The sequence below is a fragment of the Macaca thibetana genome, chromosome 2, assembly GCF_024542745.1.
Source record: "Macaca thibetana thibetana isolate TM-01 chromosome 2, ASM2454274v1, whole genome shotgun sequence".
In the NCBI taxonomy this organism is placed as follows: Eukaryota; Metazoa; Chordata; class Mammalia; order Primates; family Cercopithecidae; genus Macaca; species Macaca thibetana.
Genome location: NC_065579.1, coordinates 23,559,171 through 23,566,916, shown reverse-complemented (window position 1 = coordinate 23,566,916; position 7,746 = coordinate 23,559,171). Strand labels below are relative to the sequence as shown.

Genomic DNA, 7,746 nt, shown 5'->3' with positions numbered 1-7,746 from the left:
ATATTTAGATTCTTCCCAGTTTTTGGTCATGCTGAATAATGCTGATATGAACAGCTTTGAACATGGATGTTTGTGGACATAGATACTCATTTATCATGAATATATACCTTTAAGTGAAATTTCTGCATTATAAACATTTGTTTAGCTTTAGTAAACATTGTAAGTCAGTTAAGATGATTTGCTTTTGTTTCTGTACTTTGGCTATATCAATAGTTTGAATGAACTCACAATGACTTCTAAGTCATTAGTGATTGATTGGTATTTATAAAAACTGAGAAAATAGAAAATACTCCAAAAGACTAGATTAGCGTGGCGAGTCTTAAGGTGTGACATTGATAGAAGGGTAAAACGAAGAATCAGAATAAGGAGAGGAGAATGCGTAGCTTAAAAAAGCACATTCAATAGATTTTGTTTTTCTAGCATAAACTATAGAAAGTAAAAATTGAAAATTATTAATCAGGGTGAGAAATCCTGATTTAGTGGTCACGTATGGAAATGCTTAAAACAAAAATAACATACCAGCTCCTTCCTACCTGCCTAGTTTTAGAGGTCTGCCCTTTCCTCTACTATATAGCTATGTCTTACCTGAATTTGTCTTAAAATGCTGTATGAGAAGCAGTTAAAAGACAAAGTAATTTAACTTAAATGTAAATAAATCAGTTTATAAAAGTAATTTAAATGCTATTTTCCCCATACTGTACCTTCTTTATGATAAAAGGAATCAGAAATATGTAAAAAATTAATTCTTCCATTAACCAAAGAATGGCAGTGAGGTTAACTTTTTCTTATTTGAACAAAATTCTAACCTGTTTGGGAGAACCTTGAATAGGTTGCCCAAGATCTTTTTACATGGGAACATAAAGAAAAAAATCATGAAAATGTATTTAAACTTTAATTTAACTAAAAATAGGTAAAACTATACATTTCAACATTGGCAGGATTTCGGCTCCTAATGAGAAATGAAAAGGAAGCCAAATTTGAAGAAAAATTGTTAAGCATATTTAAAGTTTGAGTAGTTTATTTTGTGGGCACTTTATAGAACATTTTGATTTAGTATTTTTGGATACAGATGATGGATTATGAAGTTCTTTCTTTTAAAAGTCAACATAGTTAACACTGTAAAAGTTAAAAAGTTTTTTTTTTTTTTAAGTTTAAGAGCCTTATTTTTATTAACATCATTTGTATTTTTCTATACATCTTTCCTAAACATTTTCTTTGGTTATTTTAGAATATGTGTTTATGACTTTTTCAATATGTTAAGTCTACAATTTTGTCACCCTCCTCACTTTCCAACAACCTCTCTAGACTCTTTATTGCACCTGGTAAGTGAAGACGCCTGGGTTTGAAACTCTGCTCTTGAACCACTACTTCCATTCTTCTCTCCTATTGTCACTCTTACAGAACCTGTTCTCTCTCATTAAAAAACTTCCCTGTTCCAGCCCTGGCTGTAGAAGGTGACCATAGTCATAGTGATGTTTTAGCAGATGAGAGTGAATGTGGGCAAGTTGCTTAACAATATCCACAGGTATAATTCTGAGAACCTGGACACCCTGGGGAGCTATGTGGAGATGCAGGTCAAGGAGAATGCCTATCTAGAAGCCAACTTCATTGTCCTGAAGTTGTACTAGTTCAACCCAGGCTTCTTTCAGACCACGGTCACCACCCAGATCCCACTGAAGGCTCTCACCAACCCATGCCTCACCAACTTCACCCTGTGCAAGCCCATGTTCATCCAAGCACATCAAGAAAAGTAGCCGATCCAACAGATTTTGTACCTGGAGGATCTGCTGGAGACTTGACACTCCCAGGCCTTCTGGCAAACCCTGGATGAAAACATGACTCTTTTCGAAGGTGTAACTGGCTTTGAAGGCTGTTAGAAAATTTGTCTACCATGTCATGGATATCATTCAACTGGCACCCTTACTGCTGGCTGCTGGCTGAGATGCTCAGGGATTTGACAGCCAGCCAGCTGAAGATATGGATGAGAAAATATGGCTGAAGCACCAATGAGTCAGGGCAGATCTTCATCTGTAGCCAGGAAGAAAGCATGAAGCCCAAGAACATTGTGGAGAAGATCGACTTTGAAAGTGCATCCTGACTGGACATGGTGGTTCATGCCTGTGACCCCAGCACTTTGGGAGGCCAAGGCGGGCGGATCACGAGGTCAAAAGATCGACACCATCCTGGCCAACACGGTGAAACCCTGTATCCACTAAAAAATACAAAAATTAGCTGGGTGTGGTGGCACAGGCCTATAATTCCAGCTACTTGGGAGGCTGAGGCAGGAGAATCACTTGAACCCGGAAGGCGGAAGGCGGAGGTTGCAGTGAGCTGAGATCAGGCCACTGCACTCCAGCCTGGTGACAGAGCAAGACTCCTTCTCAAAAAAAAAAAAAAAAAAAGACAGCGCATCCAGTATCATGGCCTTCTCCTAGTAACTGCGGGTTTTAATAAAGATTTGTTGACTTAGGAAAACAAACAAACCAAAAATCCCTTCCCTCTCTTATTTCCCAATCCTCCAGTATCTACCGCTGCTACTTCTATTGTAAATCATTATAATTAATGTTCTTGATAGCATCACAGAAATAATTTCTCCTTTGATTTTCTAGCTTGTGGGCTTTGCTGATTCCCAACTTTTGGTGAACACCAAAATCTGTTCCTTCAGCTGTCACTTCTGGAGATGAATTCTCCTGGAGGAAGTCACATAATAATTTCGACGGGCTGAGTATCCCAGAAGGAAGCCGTATGACCTTTCTGATTGAATTCTTCTGTACATAGATCCTCAGTGTTCTCATAAAGCCACGATTCATTTGACACTTTGTTCACTTCCCTCTTATAGCATGGGCTATTGACATTTTCCAGTTTCAACTCCTAATTTCCACCTGGGTCCCCTCTGTACTTTTCTGAAATAAGGCAATTTGTCAACCTGCCTCTTGTCTTTCTCAAAATCTCTTCACCTCTGCTCCCATTCTTTCCCTTCTATAATTGCCCCTTTTTCCTTCCAAAATAAGTTCCCACATAGGTGCCTTTGATCCCATCTGCATGTTTGCAATCCTGCCCCATCATTGACCTTTCTTCCAAGGTCAATTTCTTGAACTAACTTATTTCTTTAAGGAAATATTTCTTTCTGTAAGCCAGTAGTTCTCAAATAGAGGTGACTTTACCTCTTAGGCAATATTTGGCAATGTCTACAGACATTTTGGTTGTCACAGCTGGTATGGGGAGGTGCTACTGTCCTCTGTTAGGTGGGGGCCAGGGATGCTTTTCAACATCTGCATGGGGAAGATCCTCCTAACAAAGAATTATCCAGCTCAAATGTCAGTAGTTCCATGGTAGAAGAACCCTGCTGTAAACCTTAATCAAGCCTAAATTTTGCTTCTCCAAGAAATTTGAATAATATGTTTTTATGACTATGTTTACTTCTTTGAGGTTCTTCATTTATCTCCCACTTTTACACTAGCAAATTTCTAGAGTGGAAGTCACTATTTCTGGCTTAATTTCCTTGCTATACACTCCTATCACTGCAAAAGACATGATAATGATAAAAATTGCTACCCACCAGAAATCATTAAGGTCCTTAACAGACTCAACTTTTTCTCCTAGGCACCTCACAATGACCTAGGGAGTGAAGAAAACAGATGGGAACACATCCCAATTTGTGTTCTTAGCAACAGGAGCCTATGACCTTGAACTTATATACCTATTTATGTATTTATTTTTATTATTTTGAGATAGTCTCACGCTGTCGCCCAGGTTGGAGTATAGTGGCATGATCTTGGCTCACTGCAACCTCTGCCTCCCATGTACAAGTGATTTTCCTGCCTCAGCCTCCTGAGTAGCTGGGATTGCCCAGCTTATTTATTTATTTATATGTGAGTGTTTTCCAGGAATAATAAAGTTGATTAAAAAATAGTCAGGCTGCTTGTACAGATAGCGCTACATTTGAAAGGCTGTGTTGTGGGCGTGGTTCTTCACACTGAGGGCATCGTGCTTCTTGAAAATGTCAACAAATGCTGCACTCTTCATGAAGACACCTTGTTCAAACATTTCCTTCCCAGTTTTCAGTGTTTAATAGGATACTTGAATACGTGAAAAAACAAAAAACTCAAATTTTTAGTAACATGGGAAATAACCCTAAATTCTCTCTCTCCCCTGTTAATAGTTGGTGGGAGGAGTTGCTCAGAATACTCTGCACTCAGGAATGAATTCTTATTTCCCTCCTTAGAGGAAAAATGATGAAGCATCATAGGGCAAAACCGAGAATAGAAGCCTTCATCCTAATGAGAAAGAGTAGCTTGCAAGGTTGGATTTTTCTTTCACAGATTTTATTTTATTTTTTGATTTTCAGCTCTATCTAGAAACTGTTCTCAATTCAAATCAAACTCTACAGTGAAAATGAAATTTGTGATGAAAAGAGGGGCTCTGAGGTTTGATGCACTAGTTCTTATAAAAATTAATCATCAATTTACTTGTTTTCACTAACAAAGGCCCTTGAGATTATTCCCTTAAGGAAATAAGGAGACTTACTAGAGACTCAGGGACCTTTTCTGTCCATTTCATAACCCAAGTGGCATGGACTCTTACCAAGAAGAGACAGTGAAACTTTTTTTTTTTTTTTTTTTTTTTTTTTTTTTTTGAGACGGAGTCTTGCTCTGTCGCCCAGGCTGGAGTGCAGTGGCCGGATCTCAGCTCACTGCAAGCTCTGCCTCCCGGGTTTACGCCATTCTCCTGCCTCAGCCTCCCAAGTAGCTGGGACTACAGGCGCCCGCCACCTCGCCCGGCTAGTTTTTTGTTTTTTTTTTTTTAGTAGAGGCGGGGTTTCACCGGGTTAGCCAGGATGGTCTCGATCTAAACTTTTATGAAAAGTGACCTGAATGTAAACGATCAAACTGTATTACATTCCGTTTTTTAAAAACAGGCAGTCAGGCAGTCAGTATGATAGCATTTTATTTATTCACCAATGATATAGGTAGGGAAAACTTTGTGGATGAGGGACCCAACTAAGTTGGTGGAAGACTCTTGAGAGTAGAGGTTGTGAGCTTGGACTTACATCAAGATAGGAGTCAAACCTTAATTCTCAAAGTGACACACGCCATTAGTATTGGTAGGTTTGTATAATTTTCCCACATATAGAAATGATTTAATTCACAATCTCATCTTCTAGAAAATTGGCACATAACTCTTTGTACCGTTTTCAAGGAATTTGTTCAGAAAGTGAGAACATGTATTATGAATGCCTTCAAGTCATTTACCATAGCTATTCAAGGAAGGAATGATAAAATTTATAGATGACAATTTCAGTTCTCTCTAAATTATTCATTTTTAAAAATTCAAAATCAAGATAAAGAGGAAAATAGCTAAAGAAATCCAACAGAATTCTTGTTTGACAGTAATTGGAAACCAGTGATTGGAAGCAGTTGGTGCAATATGTTCTACAAAGGACTTTTTTAATTTTATTTTTTTTGGTTGCTTTCAGAGCTCTTCACCCTTTCCATGCTGCTTAAAGAAATGCAAGTGCCAAAAATGGTGCTGAAGAACTTTCCTAGCTGGACAGAAAAGTTTTGAAAAGAGAGTTGCATTTTTAATAGACTAAATTATATTTTATTCAAATTTTAGGAAAGAATCCTCTCATTGTGAGTTTCTTTTTTTTTTTTTTTTTTTTCTGACAATAAGAAATGATTCTAGAAGAAAATACAATCTGTGAGCATGATTCAAGGATTTTCTTGCCACCCATGCCTGTTTCTCCGTAGGGCTAAAGTGATAGACACATGATAAAAGGTACCCTACCCCACCCCCATAATGAGCAGCCAAGCTCTTAGTCTTATGGCTCTTTGTTTCTGGGGACTAGAGGCAAAGGGTACCACTTTCAGGCTAGCACAACTTTCTTCCATCCTGAACACCTCCCTACTCCACATCCTACTATGTTCTGGCAGATACAGTTTCAACACGATTGTAAAGTTGCTAGGCATCCCTTTGGAATCCCGGAAAAGCAGCATTCTGCAGGAGAATGTCACTCGTTTTGGTTATTGCCCCAGATCTATGGGGGAAAATGGAAAAAGGATGAAGTCTCCTACTCTATTTTTTTCCATTCTTTTAAAGAAGGGATTCTGTCTTATTTAAGGGCAAAGCATCATTGGGCCATCTGGCTTTTCTTCGACTAGTTCCATTAGCCTTATAGTTAGAAACACATTCCTAATGCTGGCCTTAGATAAGTTGTATTAATTTTCAGCATTGTTATAAGATCTCTGGAACTTCAAAGGTATTTGAGTTGGAAAGCAAAGAGGCTAACTCAACACACTTTTAAATGAAAAAAAACCTAACTTTACCAGTTTTTACATTAAAGAATTTATGTCTTTTGGCCACAAACACACAAGTCCACCAAATATTGAGTGTTGAAATTGGAATTTTCATGAGCATTTAAATCAGATCCATATTTTCAATCATGACTATTTTTCCCTTTTTTGTGGGCATGTCATCAATACTGTGAAAATCCTAAAGGAGAAATAAATGGAGAAGCATGCCAGAATCACACATGATGTTGAAATGGGTTCGAATGCTTTTCAAGATTTTACTGTTCCTTTTTCTCTTATTTATCCCAAGGGTATAAAAGTTCAGTGAAATGCTTTCCTGGGGATAAATTGTTTTGTGTTTTTGACCTATAGCAATTATTTGTAATTTTGTATAATAAAGTATATGGTAATCTAACACAAATTAATATTTCCATAGTTTTCCAGTGTTGATAATAAACAACACAAATATGTTCTACCTTTTATATTATGAAGTTTGAGACAGACTTTTTTTTCTTTTTTTTTGAGATGGAGACTCGCTGTCGCCAGGCTGGAGTGCAGTGGCGTGATCTTGGCTCACTGCAACCTCTGCCTCCCGGGTTCAAGTGATTGAGACAGAGTTTTAAACCAAAAAAGTTACCTTCTTAGTGGCCAATGATTATCTTTATAAATTCTTACAGTCAGATCTTGCCTTGTTATAATCACCAATAATCTAATGTTTTAAGAACACAGACTTAGGAGCTAGGTACTGTTACTTAACCATGAGTGAATATTTAAGATTTCTAAGCCTTAGCTTTCTAATATGATTAGTTGTAAAATGTAAATTGTAATAATATCTACCTTATGGGTTTCGTGTGAAATTTATAAGACTTATCTACCGTAGTGTTTACCATAAATGAATATTCCTTTAAAGTTGGTTATTGTTAAGTGTTATTGTCCTTAGGAATTATACCAAAGACGAAATGAAGTTTTCTTCTGATTGTATGTCTTCTAGAATATACATATTTTCAAACCAAATCATACTACATACTAATAAGTTACTTATACACTGAATCCCATAAGTGAAAAAAGCTAAACCTGGCTCATTTTGTTGGGGATGGTCTTGGAGGAGACTTAGAGAATCATAAAATAATGTCTATACTTGGAATCTTAGATAATGATGACCAAATTACAATGTGAGTGTTATTTGTCCTATATTGAGAATGGATGTACATATAGCTTTTAGAAATATGGCAACCAATAGCTACGGAAAAATATTTTTCCATCCTAAGACAATTAGGACCATAGAGTATAGGTTATTAAAACACGAAGTTGGGATTGTGTCTTTCCAGGAATTTTTAAAATCTAGTGTCCACTGGGGCTCATACCTATAGTCTCAGTGACTCTTGAGGCTGAGACTGAGGCAGGAGGATGGCTTGAGCCCAGGAGTTTTAGGCTGCAGTGAGCTATGATCACACCA

General features: G+C 37.4%; 1 pseudogene; it reads left to right on the top strand.

The window, feature by feature from the left end:
* Positions 1-1,224: 1,224 nt before the first annotated feature.
* LOC126948907 (eukaryotic translation initiation factor 3 subunit K-like) lies at positions 1,225-2,098 on the top strand (annotated as a pseudogene).
* The last annotated feature ends 5,648 nt before the right edge of the window (positions 2,099-7,746 follow it).